Here is a 22,349-nt window from a genome sequence, read left to right as displayed (position 1 = left end):
AAAAACAAAAACAAAACAAAACAAGAATATCTAACTGTAAGATTCTCCCATCTCATACCATCTTCCCCCACCTAAGTTATCCATTATTTTGAGTCCCTTACTTTCCTTTTATATACTTCTTTCCATCTGTATGTAATCTAAAATTTTATTTTTATTCATTTTAGTTGCTTTTACTTTTATAAAAGAGTATCATAATGAATACAATCTTTCAGAACCTTTCTTTACTTTTTTCCACTTCATAGCATATTGCTAATATTTGCCCATATTATTGTCATTGGAATTCACCTGTTTTGACCCTTGGATAGCATGTCACTGCACCGATAATATCAGAGTTCGCACATTTCATTCTTCTCTTGATGGACATTCGGTCTATTGCCAAGTTTTTGCTCTTGTGGAGCAAAAGTTTTTTCTCTAATGTTTCTCTTAACATATAGCACACATTAATACTACTAGCCTGTTCTCACACTGCTGTAAAGAAATACCTGAGGCCAGGCGCAGTGGCTCATGCCTATAATCCTAGCACTTTGGAAGGCCGAGGTGGGTGAATCACCTGAGGTCAGGAGTTCAAGACCAGCCTGGCCATCATGGTGAAACCCCATCTTTAAAAAAAAAAAAAGAAAGAAATACCTGAGACTGGCCGGGCGCAGTGGCTCGTGCTTGTAATCCCAGCACTTTGGGAGGCCGAGGCGGGCAGATCATGAGCTCAGGAGTTCGAGACCAGCCTGTCCAATATGGTGAAACCCCATTTCTACTAAAAAATACAAAAATTGGCCATGCATGGTGGCACATGCCTGTAGTCCCAGCTACTCAGGAGGCTGAGGCAGGAGAATCGCTTGAACCCAGGAGGTAGAGGTTGCAGCGAGCAAAGATTATGCCACTGCACTCCAGCCTGGGCAACAGAGTGAGACTCCATCTCAAAAAAAAAAGAAAAGAAAAGAAAGAAATACCTGAGACCAGGTAATTTTATAAAGAAAAGAAGTTTAATTGGCTCACAGTTCTGCAAGCTGTACAGGAAGCATACATGATTCTGGGGAGGCCTCAGGAACCTTACAATCATGGTGGCAGGTGAAAGGGAAGCTGGCACATCTTACAGGGCCACAGCAGAAGGAAGGGAGAGAAAAGGAAGATGCTACATTTTTTTTGAGACAGAGTCTTGCTCTGTTGCCAGGCTAGAGTACAGTGGCACTATCTCAGCTCACTGCAATCTCTGCCTCCCGGGTTCAAGCGATTCCCGTGTCTGAGCCTCCTGAGTAGCTGGGACTACAAGCGTGCACCACCACACCTGGCTAATTTTTTGTATTTTAGGAGAGACGGGTTTTCATCATGTTGGTAAGGATGGTCTCAATCTCCTGACCTTGTGATTTGCCCGCTTTGACCTCCCAAAGTGCTGGGATTACAGGCATAAGCCACCATGCCCAGCCAGTGCTACACACTTTTAAACAACCAGATCTCACAATAACTCACTCATTATCAGGAGAGCAGCACCGAGGGGATGGTGCTTATTCATTCATGAGAACTCCATCCACATGATCCAATTGCCTCCCACCAGGCCACCTCCAACACTGGAGATTACAATTCAACATGAAATTTGGTAGGGACAGATCTAACCCATATCAACATGTCATATTGCACAATAGCCTGTAGGTTATTTTTGAAGTCCTAGTTTTCATTCTGGATGGTGGAATCATGGGTCTTTATTATTAAAACTCAGTAACCAAGTAAATAAAAGCAGACCATACATGGACCAATGATGCCAATGTGTTATGACTAATCTAATTATATACACCCAAGATCCAGAGAGAAAAACAAATCAGGAAAATACTACATGTGCTGTGATATGCCCTGTATTTTGTCTTGGAATTCTTGCTGTATCAGCACATCTAGGCCTGTTTCACCTTTAATTTTGCAGAATATTCTGGTAAGGGACATAACATAATTTAAAAATTTTTTTAATGTATTGGCTGGGCCTGGTGGCTCACGTCTGTAATCCCAGGACTTTGGGGGGCTGAGGCAGGTGGATCATGAGGTCAGGAGTTCAAGACCAGACTGGCCAACATGGTGAAACCCCGTCTCTACTAAAAACTACAAAAATTAGCTGGGCATGGTGGCTTGTGCCTGTAATCCCAGCTACTTGCAAGGCTGAGGTAGGAGAATTGCTTGAACTGGGACCCAGGGTTGGGGAGAGGTTGCAGTAAGCTGAGGTCGCGCCACTGCACTGCAGCCTGGGCTAAAGAGTGAGACTCCATCTCAAAAAAAAAAAAAATTTATCTTGGAAAATTTCAAACATATGCAAAAGAGTGAATGGAACTAGATGAGCCCAGTTTCACTAATTATTAACATCTGGCCATCTTGCTTCAGCTTTTTCCCACTACTCTCTCCCTCCCTCCCTCCCCATCTGCATTATTTTAAAGCAAATCTTTATTTGTCCATAACTCCCTCTCTGTTGGTAGATGCAGGTTGTTTCCACTCTTTGGCTTCTACAAACAATGCTGCAATGAACGTCCTTGAAAACATAGTGAAATTATACATATATATATATATATGTATAATTTATATATATATATATATATACATGAATACAGATACAGATGTAGATGAGGATATATATATATATATATACATGAATACAGATACAGATGTAGATGATATAGATACTGGCTCATGCGTGTAATCCCAGCACTTTAGGAGGCCGAAGTGGGTGGATCATGAGATCAGGAGTTCGAGACCATCCTGACCAACATGATGGAACCGTTTCTACTAAAAATAACAAAAATTAGCTGGGCGTGGTGGCACACGCTTGTAGTCCCAGCTACTCAGGAGGCTGAGGCAGGAGAATCCCTTGAACCCGGAAGGTGGAGGTTGCAGTGAGCTAAGATTCTGACATTGCACTCCAGCCTGGGGACAGGGTGAGACTCTGTCTCAAATAAATAAATTCCTTATAAATTACCCAGTCTCAGGTATGTCTTTAACAGCACGAGAACAGATTAATACAGTAACTAGAGTTGCAGTAGTGTTCTCCGAGTTCCTGTCTCTCTGCCAGCGCCGCCCGGCTGGCCTCCCAAAACTGCGACCCAGCCGCCACTAGCATCGCTGCCGCCTGTAAAGGAGCCGAGCCGAGCGGGGGCGCCACCCAGGGCCCCGTGGGCAAAAGGCTACAGCAGGAGCTGATGACCCTAATGATGTCTGGCGATAAAGGGATTTCTGCCTTCCCTGAATCAGACAACCTTTTCAAATGGGTAGGGACCATCCATGGAGCAGCTGGAACAGTATATGAAGACCTGAGGTATAAGCTCTCGCTAGAGTTCCCCAGTGGCTACCCTTACAATGCGCCCACGGTGAAGTTCCTCACACCCTGCTACCACCCCAATGTGGACACCCAGGGTAACATATGCCTCGACATCCTGAAGGACATCGATGGTCCTGTATGATGTCAGGACCATTCTGCTCTCCATCCAGAGCCTGCTAGGAGAACCCAACATCGATAGTCCCTTGAACACACATGCTGCTGAGCTCTGGAAAAACCCCACAGCTTTTAAGAAGTACCTGCAAGAAACCTACTCAAAGCAGGTCACCAGCCAGGAGCCCTGACCCAGGCTGCTCAGCCTGTCCTTGTGTCATCTTTTTCATTTTTCCTTAGGTGCTCTGTCCTTTTTGTGATTTCTGTATAGGACTCTGTATCTTGAGCTGTGGTGTTATTTTTGTTTTGTTTTGTCTTCTAAATTAAGCCTCGGTTGAGCCCCTGTGATGTATATTAAATAAATGCATTTTGGTCGTTTTTTTAGACAAGTCATGCCTTGCAGGTACACTAGGGTTGGAGGTACTCAGGGTAGACAGTTCGGACTTAAGGATGTGGAGCCAAGCAGTGGGGTGACAAAGATTTATTCCCTTGTACCTTATTTTATGACTCTGCATCTGTTTCTTCAGCTATAAAATGAGGGTCACAATAATAATAAAAAAAAATACAGTAACTATATACATATATATATATATATATATATATTTTTTTTTTTTTTTTGAGACAGGGTCTTACTTTGTCACCCAGGTGGAGTGCAGTGGCACAATCTCAGCTCACTGCAGCCCGACCTCCTGAGTTCAAGCGATCTTCCCATTTCAGCCTCCTGAAAAGCTGGGACTACAGGCATATACCACCAAGCCCGGATGATTTTTTTTTTTTTTTACTTAGTAGAGGGGCCGAGCACAGCGGCTCATGCCTATAATTCTAGCACTTTGGGAGGTGGGCGGATCACCTGAGGTCAGGAGTTGGAGACCAGCCTGGCCAACATGGTGAAACCCCGTCTCTACTAAAAATACAAAAATTAGCCAGTGGTGGTATATGCCTATAATCCCAGCTACTTGGGAGGCTGAGGCATGAGAATCGCTTGACCCAGAAAGTGGAGGTTGCATTGAGCCAAGATCACACCACTGCACTCTAGCCTGGGGCGACAGAGAAACTTCCCAAAAAAAAAAAAAACTTAGTAGAAATGGGGTTTTGCCATGTTCCCCAGGCCGGTTTTGAACTCTTAGGCTCAAGTGATCTGCCCGCCTTGGCATCCCAAAGTGCTGGGATTACAGGCTTGAGCCACCCTGCCTGGCTGAGGTTCAGAGATAATTTCGGTTTCAGACACAGATGGGGTCAGGGGCTCAGAGATACTGTCAGGTGCCATTGCTCTCCAGTTTGCTGCTCTGCTTTCCTCTATGATGCCACTTTTCTCGGTTTCTTACATGGTGCCCCCCTCTTCAGGGCTCAGCTCATCCAGGTGTTCAACATTCCTGTTGAAAAGAGAGCTCCCTTCCCCTCAGTGCCAACCCAAATTATGGGTTGACTCTCATTGGCCAGACCTGATTTATGTACACTTCTCTGAACCAATTGCTATGGCCAGGAAGAAGGACTCTTTTGATTGGCTAGACTTGGCTCATCTGCCTTTTCAGGAGAAGGGTACCTGAATCAGTACCTTGAAACTATATTGACTAAGTTTGGCTGATGACTGTCCCCTTAGTAAAGGAGGAATGGGTGGTAGTCAGGCAAAACACATAAAAGCAAAAAAAGATGGGGTAGTTGCCTCCTCTAAGGTCTTCTCCACCCCTCTCCCAACCCCTGGTGGACAGGTGCTCCTCCCCCTGTTCTCCCACCTTCAGCAGGTCCCTCTTGGAGCTTGGATCATGTTGCAAAACATTCATCCATTTCTGTGCCTGTTTCCTCCTACTAGATCATTTAACTCCTTGAGGACAAGGACTATGCCTTTTGCTTAGGCAGGTAATCAATCCCTGGCAAAATGCCTCCCATACAGTTGACACACAATACATGTTTGCTAAATGAATCTACACCAAAATAAACTCCTGACCTTCAAACCTCTTTCTTCCTTCCTTTCTTCCCTTCTTTCCTTCCTTCCTCTCTCTTTTTCTTTTTGCTTTCTTTTTTCTTTTCTCTCTCTCCTTCCTTCCTTCCTTCTTCCCTTTTTTCCTTCATAACAGGGTCTTCCTCTGTCATCCAGGCTGAAATGCAGTGGTACCATCATAGCTCACTGCAGCCTCAAACTCCTGGGCTCAGGCGATCTTCTTGTCTCAGCCTTCCAAGTACCTGGGACTGCCATCTCAGCATGTCATTGTATCTGGCTAATTTTTTTTTTTTTTTTTTTTTTTTGAGACAGAGTCTTGCTCTGTCGCCCAGGCTGGAGTGCAATGGCATGCTCTCTGCTCACTGCAACCTCTGCCTCCCGGTTCAAGCAATTCTCTTGCTTTAGCCTCCCAAGTAGCTGGGACTGGCTAATATTTTTTTAATTTTTTGTAGAGAAGGAGATCTCGCTATGTTGCCCAGTCTGTTCTCAAACTCCTAGCCTCAAGCCATCCTCCCACCTTGGCTTCCCAAAGTGCTGGAATTGCAGGCATCAGTCACCATGCCTGGCCTCAAGCCTTTTTCTTAATTGGGCCTCGAACCTATAACTCTTGCCTCTTTTGCACCTCCCATGGCCTATCAGTCACCCCTACCCTCAAACACACCAGGCCCTTTCCCACTTCTGAGCCCCCATCCTGCTGTTTCCTCAGTCTGTCTGCCTTCCCCCCATACCCCAAGAGTTCACGAAGGAGGAATCCGGAAAGGTTGATCATGAGACCCTGCAGTTGAAATTCCTGTCACAGAAACCTTTTGACTAGTCTGCTCAACTTCTCGGGGCTCCACTTTTCTTTTCTTTTTCCTTTTTTTTTTTTTTTTTTTTTTTGAGAGGGAGTTTCGCTCTTGTTGCCCAGGCTGGAGTGCAATGACATGGTCTCAGCTCACTGCAACCTCTGCCTCCAGGGTTCAATAAATTCTTCTGACTCAGCCTCCCAAGTAACTGGAATTACAGGCACCCACCACCATGCCCAGTTAATTTTTTATTTTTTAGTAGAGATGGGGTTTTGCCATGTTGGCCAGGCTGGTCTTAAACTCCTGACGTCAGGTGATCCACCCGCTTCAGCCTCCCGAAGTGCTGGGATTACAGGTGTGAGCCACCGCACCTGGCTGCCACCGCTTTTCTTTAAAATTACATACCACACATACCTGAAACTGTTTTAATGAAATGACCCTGCCTCTCTCCCTTTCTCTACTTGGTATAGTTGCTATACCAACTTGCAATCGTTGCTTCTTCTGGTTGAAGAAGTAAGGAGGGTGCCAGTGAGTTGGTGGGTGTTCCTGGAGCTGGGAGGCCTGGGAAGTCTGTTTCCTACCAGTGAAATGATAGCATCTTGGGTTTTATTGAGCATTTATTATGTGCGAGGCACTGTGCCAATGGCTTTGCCCGTGTTTTCTCCTGTGATTCCTACTTGGGGACTGTGGTACCCCTGTTTTGTAGATGGGGAAGTAGGCTTGCCTGAGGTCACAGAGGTAGTAAATGGTAAAGTCAGGACTGGACCCAGATCTGATGCCAGAACCCTTGAGTTGGGAGGTCTGTGGTCCCAGACAGGGTCAGTGGCTGCCTTGCCTCCTGATGGCTTTGCTGGACCTGGCTCCTGTCTTTTAGGAAGCTGTGCTTCCTGCTCTTACATTCCTAAACACTTCCTCAAACCGGAATAATTTCTTCTCCTTTTTGCAAAAGCCAGCTCCTGCTTATTTTTCTCCATCACTGACAAGCTGAGTGGCCAAGGCAAGTTGTTCTCCCTCTCTGAGCTTGGGTTTCCTTGTCTATAAAATGCAGGCAATCCTTGCCCTGCCTCACAGGGTCAGCCTGAGGATTACCTGAGATGATGGATGGGCCGTGGTGGGCCTGGAGACAGGCATGGGCATGCTCACAATGGCTGTGAGCTCGGATTCCCCCAGCTCTGAGTTCAGGGCAGACTCTGAGCATCTTCAAGCATCTGTTCCCACAGCACCTGGCATGGAGACTCACTTATAGAAGGTGCTTACCGAATGCTTGCACTCACTTACAGAAGCCGTGAGTGGCAGCCACTTCTGATATTCAGGAGTTCTTACCATCCCTATGGCTCTCAAGTCCTGGTGCTAGAGATATGGCCTGTACTCCTGTTTGTTTCTTCAGTGAGTTAATGATTTACCTCCCGTGTTAAATTTTGTTTAAACAGACATGACCCCGTTGGTGGCCAAGGCTCTGTCCCGTCCAAAGTGTCTCAGGGATCAAAGAAGCCCAAAGACACAGGAGCCCTCCCACTGCCTGCCCCATTCCAGAATTGTCCTTTAGCCTCCTGGCATCTGCCTCTGCACCATGGTCTCCTGACCTTAGCCACCTTGCTTGTAGCCATGCTCTAGCCAGAGCTAGAGGCCCTTAGTCTCTCTCTGAGAAGAGTCTGCCTCTCTCTAGGCCACAGGATAGCCCCCAGGGCACTGTTGTCCTTACTGCCATCACTATCTTCTTTCTTTCTTCTTTCTAAAAAAAATCAGTGAAGGCTAGAGAGCCCAGCCCTTTAGAAGTGAAGGAAAGTCAAGGTACCTGTGGCTGGAGAACAGGAGAACAATGTGAGTCCAGTGGCCTGCACTGTGAAGGCCTATGCCCACCAGAGTCCCTGAAGCATTTGTTCATTCACCACCCTATGTTCCTGGGGCCTCCTGAGGGTCCCTCCTGCGTCTCTCCTCCACAGAGGAGAGATCTAAAGGTGTCTCAATGAGATTTGTTCATTTCATTGAGGACATTGGGAGCCAAGGGTCTTTCCAGTGTGGCCCTGTCACTTTCACTCCCTCCATGGTCACCCCATCCTCCCAGCCCTGGGAAATGGACCTGCCTATGAGTAAAAGGACTGCCTTGCTCCTGGTGTGTGGGGGAGGTGAGCACACCTCATCCCACCACCTGCTGGTCTTCTCCAGTCTCTAGTCTGGGCTCCCTGTCCCCTGACTTTGCTGCTCCCTACTCCAGCTTTCTGCCTATTAGTATTTTCCCAGGGCTGCTATAGCAAATTGCCACAAACTTGATGGCTTAAAACAGCAGAAATGAGGCCAGGCACAGGGGCTCACACCTGTAATCACAGCACTTTGGGAGGCCGAGACAAGAGGATCACTTGAGCCCAGGACTTCACAATCAGCCAACACAACATGGGGAGACCCTGTCTTTATTTCACAGTTCTGGAGGCCACAGGTCCTAAATCAAGGTGTCACCAGGGCCAGCCTCCCTCCACAGACTCTAGGGGAGGACTCTTCCTTGCCTTTTTCAGCTTCTGGTGGCTGCCAGAGTCCTTTGGCTTGTGGCTCCATCACTCCAGCCTCTGCCTCCATCCTCACATGACTTTCCCCTTTGCTCTGTGTCTTTTCCTCCTCTATTGTGAGGACCCTTGTCATTGAATTTAGACTCCACCCAGGTCATCCAGGAGGATCTCATCTGGAGATCATTACTTCATTTCATTTCATTTATTTTTTCTTTTTCTGTTTTTTTTTTTTTTGAGACACAGTCTTGCTGTTGCTTAGGCTGGAGTGCAATGGCGCAATCCCTGTTCACTTTAAACTCTGCCTCCCAGGTTTAAGTGATGGTCTCACCTCAGCCTCCCGAGTAACTGGGACTACAGGCGTGCACCACCACCACACCTGGCTAATTTTTTGTTTTTGTTTTGAGACAGAGTCTCACCCTGTCGCCCAGGCAGAGTACAAGGGCATGATCTCAGCTCACTGCAACCTCTGCCTCCCAGGTTCAAGCAATTCTCCTGCCTCAGCCTCCTGGGTAGCTGGGATTACAAGCTCATGCCACCACGCCCGGCTAGTTTTTTGTATCTTTTGTAGAGACGGGGTTTCACCACGTTGGCCAGGCTGGTCTTGATCTCCTGACCTTATGATCCACCCACCTCAGCCTCCCAAAGTGCTGGGATTACAGACATGAGTCCAGCCTGATTTTTGTATTTTTAGTAGAGACACGGATTCACCACGTTGGCCAGGCCGGTCTCAAACTCCTGGCCTCAAGTGATCCACCTGCCTCAGCCTCCCAAAGTGCTAGGATTACAGGTGTGAGCCACCGCACCCATCCTAATTTCATGCTTTTCCCAAATGAGATCACATTTACAGATTCTAGGTAGACACATCTTTTGGAAGGGTCACCTTTCAACCCATGGCAACTAGTATCAACTGAAACCAGAAGAATATGGGCATACCAGGTAGTGAAAACAAAATCAGTGAAGGCTAGGGAGCCCAGCCCCTTAGAAGTGAAGGAAGGTCAGGCTGGGCGCAGTGGCTCACGGCTGTAATCCCAGCACTTTGGGAGGCCGAGGCGGGTGGATCACGAGGTCAAGAGATCGAGACCATCCTGGTCAACATGGTGAAACCCCATCTCTACTAAAAATACAAATAATTAGCTGGACATGGTGGCGCATGCCTGTAATCCCAGCTACTCGGGAGGCTGAGGCAGGAGAATTGCCTGAACCCAGGAGGCAGAGGTTGTGGTGAGCCGAAATCACGCCATTGCACTCCAGCCTGGGTAACAAGAGCAAAACTCCGTCTCAAAAAAAAAAAAAAGAAGTGAAGGAAGGTCAAGGTACTTGTGGCTGGAGAACAGAAGAGCAATGAGAGGCCAGGTGGCAGGGGGCTGGTGGGGCGGGAGGAGGGGGTGGTCTGGGCAATTCATGCAACTCTCACAGACCAAGGGAAGAAGATGGGACAGCCACAGGATGGTTTTCAATAGGGAAATGATATTAATCAATTGCCTTTTTTTTCTGTTTTTATTTTTTCCTTTTATTTATTTATTTTTGAGACAGGGCCTCACTCTGTCACTCAGGTTGGAGTGCAGTGGTGTGACCATGGCTCACTGCAGCCCTGAACTCCTGAGCTCAAGGAATTCTCTTGCCTTGGCCTCTTGAGTAAGTAGTTGGAGCTATGGGCACATGCCACCATGCCTGGCTCTGCCATTGACTATTGAACAACTAGTTGGATAGAAAAAAAAAGTATGTGTGTCAGGGGATGACTCCTGTATCACAATATATACAAGATCAACTTCAAGAAGATTAAAGTCAGCCAAGCATGCTTGTTCACGCCTGTAATCCAGACACTTTGGGAGGTCGAGGTGGGTGAATTGCTTGAGCCCAGGAGTTCAAGATTAGCCAGGACAACATGATGAAACCCTGTCTCTACTAAAAATACAAAAATTAGCCAGGCATGGTGGCAGGCGCCTGTGGTCCCAGCCATGTGGCAGACTGAGGCATGAGAATCGCTTGAACCCAGGAGATGGAGTTTGCAGTGAGCCAAGATCCCACCAGTGCCTCCAGCCTGGGCGACAGAGTGAGACTCTGTCTCAAATAAATAAATAAATAAGCTGTACAAATATGCAAAACAATACCACTTCTTATTCTGCCATATGTATGGATGTAATAAAGTTATAAAGAATCACGTGAGAATAACAAACATCAAGCCTAGCATAGTATTTACTTGGGTGGGTGGGGGGCAAATAAGTGATTAGAAGAGCACACAGGGGTTTTCTACAGTTTGGGGAGTACTTTGTGTTCTCTTTCTTTCTTTCTTTTCTTTCTCTCTCTCTCTCTTTTTCTTTCTTTCTTTTTTTTTGAAATGGAGTCTCACTCTGTTGCCAGGCTGGAATGCAGTGGCACAATCTCAGGTCATTGCAACCTCTGCTTCCCTGGTTCAAGCAATTCTCCTGCTTCAGCCTCCTGAGTAGTAGCTGGAATTACAGGCATGTGCTGCCATGCCCAGGTAATTTTTGTATTTTTTTTATAGAGACAGGGTTTCACCATGTTGCCCAAGCTGGTTTTGAACTTGTGAGCTCAAGCGATTTGCCAACTTAGGCCTCCCAAAGTGCTGGATTACAGGAATTACAGTCACAGTGCCCAGCCGATGTTTTATTTCTTAAGTCACATGGTGGGAACATAAATGTTTGTTGTGTTGTCCTATATATCTTTTGGTATTTCAAATATTTTTTATTTTAAAAAGAGATGACACCAAAAAATAGTATACCAATGGCCAATAAGTATATCGAACAATTCTTTGCATTATCAGCCATCAGGGAAATGCAAATCAAAACCACAATTAGATATTATTTCACACCCACTAGGATGGTCATGATAAAATAAAAGTGGCTGGGCAGAGTGGCTCATACCTGTAATTTTAGTATTCTGGGAGGCTGAGGTGAGCAGATCACTTGAGGTCAGGAATTTGAGACGAGCCTGGCCAACGTGGTGAAATCCCACCTCTACTAAAAATACAAAAATTAGCTGGGCATGGTGGCACACACCTGTAATCCCAGCTACTCTGGAGGCTGAGGCATGAGAATTGCTTTAACCCAGGAGGCAGAAGTTGCAGTGAGCTGAGATCATGCCACTGCACTCCAGCCTGGATGACAGAGTGAAACTTTGTCTCAAAAAAAAAAAAAAAAGTGTTGGTGAGAATGCAGAGAAATTGAAACCCTTGTTTATTGCTGATAGGAATGTAAAGTGGTATAGCTGTTATGGAAAAGTTAGGCAGTTTCTCAAAAAGTTAACCATAAAATTACCATATAGTCCATCAATTCACCTTCTAGGTATGCCCGAAAGAATAGAAAGCAGGGACTTGTATGCAACATTCATAGCGACATTATTTAAAATAGCCAAAAGGTGGAAACAAGCCAACTGTTCATGAACAGATGAATGAATACCAATGTGATGTAGACATTCAAGGGAATATAATTCAACCTTAAAAAGAACTGAATTCTGATATGTGCTACAACATGCATGAACCTGGAAAACATCATGCTAAGTGAAATAATCCAGACACAGAAGGCCAAACATTATGTGATTCCACTTGTATCTGGTACCTAAAATAGGCACAGTCACAGAGACAGAAAGTGGAATAGGGGTTATTAGGGGCTGCGTGAAAGAGAAATGAGGGATTAGTGTTGAATGGGTACAGAGTTTCTGTTTGGGAAGATAAAAAGTTCTGGAGGTTGGCAGTGATGATGGTTGCACAACATTGTGAATGTGTTTAATGCTGCTGAATTGTACAGGCACCTTAATTCCAGCTACTTGGGAAGTAACTTGCCCAGGATCACACAGCACTTCACTGGACAATCTGGGACTTCAGTGCAGGTCTCCTAGGGTTCAGGCCACAGGTCCTCCTCTCTATGCACAGGCTCCATGGACCTTCCAACCACATGCTGATCTCAGCCCAACATCATAGCAAGATGGTGTTACTAAATCGTTTTTCTCTTCTGAACAAAATCCAAGTCTACACCTCAGTTTTCCTCCTGTGGGATGTCCATTTGTCACTCATAATGTATTCGCCACATGCCATCTCCCTAACCATGTACATTGTCCACAACAGACTCAAAAGCAATGGATCCAAGACTTCATGAGCCAGCCAGTCCTGTTCCCTTTGATGGAAGTTTCTGTCTCTAGTTTGGTAAAAGGCTCAAATTTGTGAGCTTAAAGTTTCAGAAGAGGTGGGAGAACCAAAGCAGAGAGCAATCATCTTCCTGCGTCAACTCTAATCTGATGGCAGGAATTCTAACAGCAGAATGTTCCAAGGTGTTGCTTGTATTGCCCCCTAGTGCTAGAAACAGGAACAACACACTAGGTAAGCGGTAACATTTTCCAGCTGCAAAGAATTGACCTCAGAGATCTTAATTCAAATCGCAACATTTTATTTCACAGTAGGTAGAGGGAAAGGGATTCACCAGGGCGTACAGCAAATTAGTGGTGAAGTCAGAAATAGAACCAAGTTCTAAACTTTGACTCCTATATTCAAGATGTTTATCATAGAGTGATAAAGTAAGAAACAATTTCCTTAAAAGAGGCAATAATCAACTGGGCGCGGTGACTCACACCTGTAATCCCAGCACTTTAGGAGGCCGAGTTGGGCAGATCATGAGGTCAGGAGATCAAGACCATCCTGGCTAACGTGGTGAAACCTCGTCTCTACTAAAAATACAAAAATTAGCTGGACATGGTGGCATGTGCCTGTAATCCAGCTACTTGGGAGGCTGAGGCAAGAGAATCGCTTAACCAGGGAGTCAGAGGTTGCAGTGAGCCAAAATTGTGTCACTGCACTCCAGCCTGGCGACAGAGTGAGTCTCCATCTCAAAAAAAAAAAAAAAAAAAAAAGAGAGAGGCAATGATCCAACATAATACACGCTATAAAAAAGCAAAACGCAGCCGGGCGCGGTGGCTCAAGCCTGTAATCCCAGCACTTTGGGAGGCCGAGGCGGGTGGATCACGAGGTCAAGAGATCGAGACCATCCTGGTCAACATGGTGAAACCCCGTCTCTACTAAAAATTACAGAAAATTAGCTGGGCACGGTGGCGCGTGCCTGTAATCCCAGCTACTCAAGAGGCTGAGGCAGGAGAATTGCTTGAACCCAGGGGGCGGAGGTTGCGGTGAGCCGAGATTGCGCCATTGCACTCCAGCCTGGGTAACAAGAGCGAAACTCCGTCTCAAAAAAAAAAAAAAAAAAGCAAAACGCACATAAGTCTTTCCTCTGTTAGAATGCAAACTATTTCAAGGCAGAAACTAGTTAGCATACAAAACACTCTTATCATTAATAAATATTAATGACAAGGTCTTAACATCTACTGTGCTATTCCTATTTTCCAGTTGTTGGCTTAGTAACACTTGGCTGCAACAACACCACCTCACCTCTTTTTTTTTTCATTCATTCAACAAATACTCATGGAGCATCTCCTAGGTGCCAGGAACCATTATTGGTACTGGAGAGACCATAGTGGCCAAAATGGAGTCCTTTCTCTTAGGGAGACCAGACTCTAGTTGAAGGAGATAGATGAGAAACATGTTAATAACCAAATACTTGGTATGTTGGTGATACGAAGTGAGTATCTGTGTTCCTCCCACCTCCCAAGATTCATATGTTGAAGCCCCTACCCCCAACATGACTAGATGTGGATCCAGGGCCTAGAGAGAAGTAATGAAGGAAAATAAGGTCTAAGGGTGGGATCCTGATCCCTTATAAGTATAATACCTTTATAAGATGCAATCCCAGAGTGCTGTCTCTCCCACAAGCATATGGAGAAGAGGTCATGTGAGTACACAGCAAGAAGGTGGCTCCCTGCAAGCCAAGGAAAGAGCCCACACCACACCAGAAACCAAATCAGCCAGAACTTGATCTTGTACTTCCCAGCCTCTAGAACTGTGAGAAAATAAATGTACGTTGTTTAAACCAGCTAGTTGGCTGTGCACAGTGGCTCAGGCCTGTAATCCCAGCACTTTGGGAGGCCTGAGGGGTGGGAAGACAGATTGCTTGAGCTTCTGAGTTTCAGACCAGCCTGAGAAACATGGCAAAACCCCATCTCTACAAAAAGTACACAAATGAACTGGGCATGGTGGTGCACGCCTGTAGTCCGGGGTACTTGGGAGGCTCAGGTGGGAGGATGGCTTGGGAGGCAGAAGTTGTAGTGAGCCACTGTATTCCAGCCTAAGCAATAGAGCCAGACCTTGTCTCAAAAAAAAAAAAAATTAAAAAGGCACCTAGTTTATAGTATTGTGTTGTGGCAGTCTGAGCCAACTAACAGGTAGTCATGATGACTATGAAGAGAAATTAGGCAGGATCAGGGCAGCAAGACAGTAGGACGCAAAATGCTACTTCCAATAAAGTGGTGAGGGAAGGCCTCTCTGATAAGGTGACAGCTGTATAGCTGGAGGAATTTTTCACATATATCACAGTCACACAATATCCACCCTCCCTGATCAACAGATGAAACATTTTTGGCACCCCAGCATGCTCCCTCGTGTACCCTATCAGTCAGTGGCCACCTAAGGGAAACCACTATTCTGACTTCCATCAGCATAGATTAATTTTGTCTGTTTCTGAACTTCAGATGTTGATGGATATTTAGGTTGTTTCCAGCTTGAGGCAATTATGCAGAAGGCTGCAAATAACATTCTTTTTGGAAGGGGGCGGAGACAAAGTCTTGCTCTGTCGCCCAGGCTTGAGTGCAATGGGGCAATCTTGGCTCACTGCAACCTCTGCCTTCTGGGTTCAAGTGATTCTCCTGCCTCAGCCTCCTGAGTAGCTGGGATTACAGGTGCCCACCACCATGCCCAGCTAATTTTTGTATTTTTAGTAGACCATGTTGACCAGGACAGTCTCGATCTCTTGGCCTTGTGATCCACCCGCCTCCGCCTCCCAAAGTGCTGGGATTATAGGCGTGAGCCACCGCGACGGGCCAATATGTTTAGATTTAGTAACCACTGCCAAGTATTTTTTCAAAGTGGTTGTATTGATATATGCTCCCATCAAAAAAAATAGGAGTTCCAATTGTTCCTTTTCTGTTGCCATTCTGGATGAGTGTGTGATGCTATCTCTTTTTGGTTTATTTTTTATTTGTTTATTTATTTATTTTTAAACATAGAGACAGGGTTTCACCGTGTTGGCCAGGATGGTCTTGATCTCTTGACCTTGTGATCCACCCGCCTCGGCCTCCCAAAGTGCTGGGATTACAGGCGTAAACCACCATGCCTGGCCTATTTTATTTTTTTAGACAGGGTCTCACTCCCATCACCTAGGCTGGAGAGCAGTGGTGCAATCACTGCCCACTGCAGCCTCAACCTCCTGGGCTCAGGTGATTCTCCCACCTCAGCCTCCAAGTAGCTGGGACTCCAGGCATATACTACCACATCCAGCTAATTTTTGTATTTTTAGTAGAGACAAGATTTCCCCACGTTGCCCAGGATGGTCTTGAAGTCCTGGGCTCAAGTAACCCACCTACCTTGACCTCCAAAAATTCTAGGACTACAAACATGAGCCATCGCGTCCCACCTCTCTGTGGTTTTAACTTATATTTCTCTGATGACAAAAATTTTTGAGCAGCTTTTCATGTTTATTGTTCATTTTTATATTCTTTTTTGCGAAATGCCCGTGTAACTCTTTTGTTCATTATAATTATTGGGTAGTCAACCCACAGAATGGGATGAGATATTTGCAAATCATATATGAGTCTAGGCCGGGTGTGGTGACTCATGCCAGTATAGTCTTGGCATTTTAGGAGGCAAGGTGGGTGGATTGCTTGAGCCCAAGAGTTTGAGACCAACCTGGGCAACATAGCAAGACCCTGTCTCTACAAAACATTTTTAAAAATTAGCTAAGAATGGTGGTATGAGCCTGTAGTCCCAAGCTACTCAGAAGGCTGAGGTGGAAGGATTGCTGCAGCAGAAGGGGTCAAGGTTACAGTGAGCTATATCATGTCACTGTACTCCAGCCTGGGTGACTGAGACCATCTCTCCATAAACATATAAACAAACAAACACAAACAAACAAACAAATGAAAAGGACTGATTCTTAATCTGTAGTTGTCCTGTCAGCCCACAAGTCTTTTGAGTTTTTTTTTTTTTTTAATCTCCATGTGAATATGCACATGTGGATGATGACAACTTCAGAATTTCCCCACCTAGAACCTTTGGGATCTAAGTTCTTTCTTTCCTTTTCTTTCTTTTTTGAGACAGTCTCACTCTGTTGCCCAGGCTGAAGTGCAGGGTTGCAATCTTGGTTCATTGCAGACTCGACATCCCAGGCTCAACCCATCCCCACTCTGCCCGGAGTAGCTGGGACTACAGGTGTGCACCACCATGCCTAGATAATTTTTTTTGAGATGGAGTCTCACTCTGTCACCAAGGCTGGAGTGCAGTGGCGCAATCTCAACTCACTGCAACCTCTGCCTCCCAGGTTCAAGCAATTCTCCTGCTTCAGCCTCCTGAGTAGCTAAGATTACAGGCATGTGCCAACATGCCCTGCTAATTTTTGTATTTTTGGTAGAGACAGAGTTTCACTATGTTGGCCACGCTGATCTAGAACTCCTGACCTTGTGATCTGCCTGCCTCAGCCTCCCAAGATAATTTTTTATAGAGATGGGGTTTTGCCATGTTGCCCAGGTTGGTCTCAAACTCCTGGGCTCAAGTGATCCCCCTGTCTCAGCCTCTCAAAGTGCTGGGATGAGGCATGAGGCAGGTTGCCCAACCCTAATTAGTGGTTTTTGTGTTCTGTTTAAGAAATCTTCACCTATCCCAAGGTCATGAAATATTCTCCTACATTTCCTTCTAAAAGATTCATTTGTCTCAAATTTAAGTCTATGGTCTATTTCCAGCTGATTTTTCTGGTGTGAGGTATGGGTTCCTTTTCTTTTATACAGCAATTAAAGTTTCTAAGACCATTTATTAAAACGACCATCTGCTTCCCACTGCACTATAGCGTTACCGCTGCTGTAAAGCTGGTGACTGTCTGTTAGTATATGAGGGTCTGTTTCTGAACCCCTATGTACTATTCTGCTGGTCTATTTATCACCTTGCATGACAACCACCTGGTCTTAATTTGCTGTAGCTTTATAGTAAGTTTCAACTCTAGTAGTATAGGTCCTCCAGCTTTGTTGTTTTTCTTTGATACCATCGCTAGTCTAGATCTTGTGCATTTCCATATAAATTCTGGAATCATGCTGGGCACAGTGGCTCATGCTGTAATCCCAATGCTTTGGGAGGCTGAGGCAGGAGGATCACTTGAACCCAGGAGTTCAAGACCAGCCTGGGCAACATAGTGAGATCACCATCTCTACACAAAATAAAATCATTAGCCATGTGTGGTGGTGTGTATAGTTACAGCTACTCTGTAGGCTAGAGTGGGAGGGTCACTTGAGAACAGGAATTCGAGGCTGCAGTAATCTGTGATCGCACCGCTATACTCCAGCCTGAGGACAGAGCAAGGCCCTGATTTTAAAACCAAATAAATAAACAAATCAGCCAGGTATGGTGGCTCATGTCTGTAATCCCAGCACTTCCAGAGGCTGAGGCAGGAGTTTGAGACCTGAGGTCAGGAGTTTGAGACCAGCCTGGCCAACATGGCGAAACTGCAGCCCTACTAAAAATACAAAAATTAGCCAGTCATGGTGGTGGGCACCTATAGTCCCAGCTACTGAGGATGCTGAGACAGGAGAATTGCTTGAATCCAGGAGACCAAGGTTGCACTGAGCTGAGACTGCACCACTGCACTCCAGTCTGAACAGTAGAGCAAGACTCCATCTCAAAAAATAATAATAATAAATAAATAAACTTAAGAGGCCAACTAGGGCCAGGCATGGTGGCTTACGCCTGTAATCCTAGCACTTTGGGAGGCTGAGATGGGTGGATCACGAGGTCAGGAGTTCAAGATCAGCCTGGCCAACATGGTGAAACCCTGTCTCTACTAAAAATATAAAACTTAATCAGGAATGGTGGCATGCACCTGTAATCCCAGCTACTTTGGAGGCCGAGGCAGAGAACTGCTTAAACCTGGGAGGCAGAGGTTGCAGTGAGCCGAGATTGCGCCGCTGTACTCCAGCCTGGGCGATAGAGTGAGACTCCGTCTAAAAAAAAAAAGTCAACTAACAGTTGCCAGTGTACACACACACACGCGTGCACGCACGCATGCACACACACACACACACACACACACACACACATACACACACCCTGCTGGGGTTCCAATTGGGATTACACCGAATCAATAAATCCATTTGGAGAGGACTCACAGAGCTGAGAAGCACTGAATCAATAAATCAATTTGGGGAGAACTCACAGAGCTGAGAAGCAAGTGGCCAGCCACAATCTCTCTTCTGGAAAGTAAGGAATGATCCTGTTTCATCAGGTTCACGTGCCTCCCCTGGCACTCTCTTCTCTATCCTGTCATCTTCGAGGTTCCACTAAAGTTACTTTCTCCCGGAAATACTTGTTTCCTCCGCTGAACTCCCACAGCAAGCTCTCCACATCTTTCTAACGCATCTCAGCACAGTTCTGCATTGTATTAAAGACCTTTGGTTCCCTGGTTGCCTGTGAGCTTCTAGAGAACAGGGCTCCGTGTCTTATCATTTGGGAATGGGCAAGGGAAGCAGTATAATGAAATGGGAAAAGTATAGACCAGTGTGATCCAATAGAACTTCCACAATGATGGAAATGTTCCACACCTGTGCATCACTCGATGAGGAATGCAGCTGAGGAATGCATTATTAGGCGATTTCACCATGTGAGCATCATAGAGTGCATTTGCGCAAATCTACCTGGTGTAGCCTACTACACACGTACAGTATATGCTGCAGACTATTGCTCCTAGGTTACAAACCTGTAAAGCATGTTGCTGCACTGAATACTGTAGGCAGTTGTAACACAATGGCAACTATTTGTGTGTCTAAACACATCTAAGCATAGAACAGATACAGTAAAAATACAGCATCATAGGCCAGGTGCAGCGGCTCACGCCTATAATCCCAGCACTTTGGGAGGCTGAGGCAGGTGGATCACAAGGTCAAGAGATTGAGACCATCCTGGCCAACCTGGCAAAACCCTGACTCTACCAAAAATACAAAAATTAGCTGAGCATGGTGGCATGCACCTGTAGTCCCAGCTACTCAGGAGGCTGTGGCAGGAGAATCACTTGAACTTGGGAGGTGGAGGTTGCAGTGAGCCGAGATTGTGCCACTGCACTCCATCCTGGTGACACAGCGAGACTCTGTCTCACACACACACACACATACAAAAATACAGTATTATAATGTTATGGGACCACTTTTGTATATGCTGTCCATCATCGATCAAAATGTCATTACGTGCTACATGACTGTAGTTGCACCGCCTTATGCTATGGCCAGTAGCCAGCTATGGCTGTCCACTGCTTTAAAGGTGGCTCATGGAGCTATGGAACTGAATTTTTAATTTTATGTTAATTGTTATTAATTAAATTATTTATTGATTGATTTCTTCATTCACTCATGCCTTTACTTATTTTTGAGACAGGATCTCATTCTGTCATCCAGGCTGGAGTGCAGTGGCACAATCATAGCTCACTGAGCCTTGAATTCCTGGGCACAAGCAATCCTGCCACCTCAGCCTCCCGAGTAGCTGGGACTAACTGGGACTCCCGTGCACCCCCATACCTGGCTAGTTTTTAAACAATATTTTTGTATAGATGGGGGTCTCACTATATTGTCCAGGCTGATCTTTAACTCCCTGCCTTAAGCAATTCTCTGGCCTCAGCCTTCCAAAGTCCTGGGATTACAGGTGTGAATCACAACACTTGACCTGTTATTAATTTATTTTATTTTTTGAGATGGAGTCTCATTCACTCTGTTGCCCAGGCTGGATTGCAATGGCACCTTCTTGGCTCACTGCAACCTCCATCTCCTGGACTCAGTCGATTCTCCTGCTTTGAGAATGGTGGGCGGATCACCTGAGGTCGGGAGTTCAAGACCAGCTTGACCAACATAGTAAAACCCCATCTCTACTAAAAATACAAAATTATCTGGTCATGGTGACATATTCCTGTAATCCTAGCTACTTGGGAGGCTGAAGCAGGAGAATCCCTTGAACCTGGGAGGCAGAGGTTACAGTGAGCTGAGATAGAGTCATTGTACTCTAGCCTGGGCAGCAAGAGGGAAATTCTGTCTCAAAAAAAAAGAAAGAAAGAAAAGAAAGGAAGAAAGAGAAAAGAAAAAAAAATCTGGTCCTATTTATTCTGTACTGAAAATACGTCATTGTCTTTTACTGACCATAGTGGTTTCTGAAATCAAGAACTGGTGACATATTCTTGGTGCTCCTTGAGTTCTTTTTTTTTTTTTTTTTTTTTTTTGCTGCTTGTTTGTTAAGGCAGAGTCTTGCTCTGTCGCCCAGATTGGAGTGCAGTGGCATGATCTTGGCTCAATGAAACCTCCACCACCAGCATTCAAGTGATTCTCCTGCCTCAGCCTCTCGAGTAGCTGGGATTACAGGCATGTGCCACCACATCCAGCTTTTTTTTTTTTACTTAGTATAGACGGGGTTTCACAATTTTGGCCAGCTGATCTCAAACTCCTGACCTCAAATGATCCACCTGCCTCAACCTCCCAAAATCCTGGGATTACAGGTATGAGCCACTGCGCCCAACCCCCTAAGTTCTTTATGATAATCTTTCTTCTTTTCTAAAATTTCAAACCTACAGAAAAGTGGAAAGAACAGTATGTGTAGCTTTCATTGAGCATTGCAAATTATTAACTTCTACCCTTTCTGTTTCACTTTTCCTGAACCATTTGAAAGTAAGTTGCAGATATGAAGACTTAAAAAAAAAAAAGGGGCCAGGCGCAGTGGCCCATGCCTGTAATCCCAGCACTTTGGGAGGCCAGGGCAGGTGGATCATGAGGTGAGGAGTTCAAGATCAGCCTGGCCAAGACAGTAAAACCCTGTCTCTCAACAGATGCTGGAGAGGATGTGGAGAAAAAGGAACACTTTTACACTGTTGGTGGGAGTGTAAATTAGTTCAACCATTGTGGAAGACAGTGTGGCGATTCCTCAAGGCCTTAGAAATAGAAATTCCATTTGACCCAGCAATCCCATTACTGGGTATATATCCAAAAGACTATAAATCGTTCTACTATAAGGACACATGTACACGAATGTTCATTGCAGCACTGTTTACAATAGCAAAGACCCGGAATCAACCCAAATGCCCATTGATAATAGACTGGATTGGAAAAATGTGGCACATATACACCATGGAATATTATGCAGCAATCAGAAATGATGAGTTCGTGTCGTTTGTAGGGACATGGATGAATCTGGAAAACATCATCCTCAGCAAACTGACACAAGAACAGAAAATGAAACACCGCATATTCTCACTCATAGGTGGGTGATGAAAAATGAGAACACATGGACACAGAAAGGGGAGTACTAAACACTGGGGTCTATTGGGGGGAAAAGGGGAGGGCCAGTGGGAGGGGGAGGTGGGGAGGGATAGCCTGGGGAGAAATGCCAAATGTGGGTGAAGGGGAGAAGAAAAGCAAAGCACACTGCCATGTGTGTACCTACGCAACTGTCTTGCATGCTCTGCTCATGTACCCCAAAACCTATAATCCAATAAAAAATTAAAAAAAAAAAAAACCCTGTCTCTACTAAAAATTACAAAAAAAATAGCTGGGCACAGTGGCAGGTGTCTGTAATCCCAGCTACTTGGGAGGCTAAAGCA

At 45.5% G+C, this 22,349-nt stretch overlaps 1 protein-coding gene and 1 pseudogene across 4 annotated transcripts in view; one reads left to right on the top strand and one right to left on the bottom strand.

Moving 5' to 3' along the window:
• Positions 1-22,349, bottom strand: part of ZNRF3 (zinc and ring finger 3) — a 241,112-nt gene that overhangs the window by 179,852 nt on the left and 38,911 nt on the right. The gene's annotated exons all lie outside the window — the stretch shown is intronic.
• LOC100406658 (ubiquitin-conjugating enzyme E2 C pseudogene) lies at positions 3,001-3,797 on the top strand (annotated as a pseudogene). The gene has a single exon (XR_008475649.2). The product of XR_008475649.2 is annotated as a ubiquitin-conjugating enzyme E2 C pseudogene (transcript).

This window comes from Callithrix jacchus, chromosome 1 (genome assembly GCF_049354715.1).
Source record: "Callithrix jacchus isolate 240 chromosome 1, calJac240_pri, whole genome shotgun sequence".
Lineage (NCBI taxonomy): Eukaryota > Metazoa > Chordata > Mammalia > Primates > Cebidae > Callithrix > Callithrix jacchus.
The sequence above is the reverse complement of the archived record's forward strand: the minus strand, read 5'-3'. Positions and strand labels throughout refer to the sequence as shown.